The sequence below is a fragment of the Acyrthosiphon pisum genome, chromosome A1 (assembly GCF_005508785.2).
Source record: "Acyrthosiphon pisum isolate AL4f chromosome A1, pea_aphid_22Mar2018_4r6ur, whole genome shotgun sequence".
Taxonomy (NCBI): domain Eukaryota; kingdom Metazoa; phylum Arthropoda; class Insecta; order Hemiptera; family Aphididae; genus Acyrthosiphon; species Acyrthosiphon pisum.
In genome coordinates this window covers 83216186-83216815 of record NC_042494.1, presented here as the reverse complement: position 1 = coordinate 83216815, position 630 = coordinate 83216186, and positions in this window count along the sequence as shown.

Genomic DNA, 630 nt, shown 5'->3' with positions numbered 1-630 from the left:
ATCAACTCAAAAGAACTATGGACTAAAATCAGATCACTTAAAGGACTCAATCGAGATCAAGAAATTTACCTAACAGACGAACACACCTCAACATCACTACCAGAAGAAGTCGCTCAAAAAATCGGCTCATTTTTCTACGAAAGCTCCAGCAACTCAATCTACAAACAAAAATTCATAGATGAAATAAAAATACCTGCCGAAAACACGCCCATACAATTTGACACCACACTCACAGACTCAGACCAAATTAGTCTGAACGCAACAATAACTCTAAAAGAAATGAATCTAGCTCTCAATAAATGTAAAAGTAAGAGCCCCGGCCCTGATGAAATACCCTATTGCTTCCTACAAAACCTCGGTTCCTCGGCCAAAAACTATCTATTAAACTTATACAACACTATATGGAAAACAGGAATAATACCAGATGAATGGAAAAAAGGCATCATTATACCAATTCATAAACCAGGAAAAGACAAGCACTCTGTCGAAGGATACCGTCCAATTACCCTCCTAAATACCATGACAAAAGCAATGGAAAAAATAATAAACAAATAACAATAGACTAGTTTGGTATTTGGAAAAAAACAAAATTATATCAATAGAAAAAAGTGGTTTTCATCGTGCAAGATC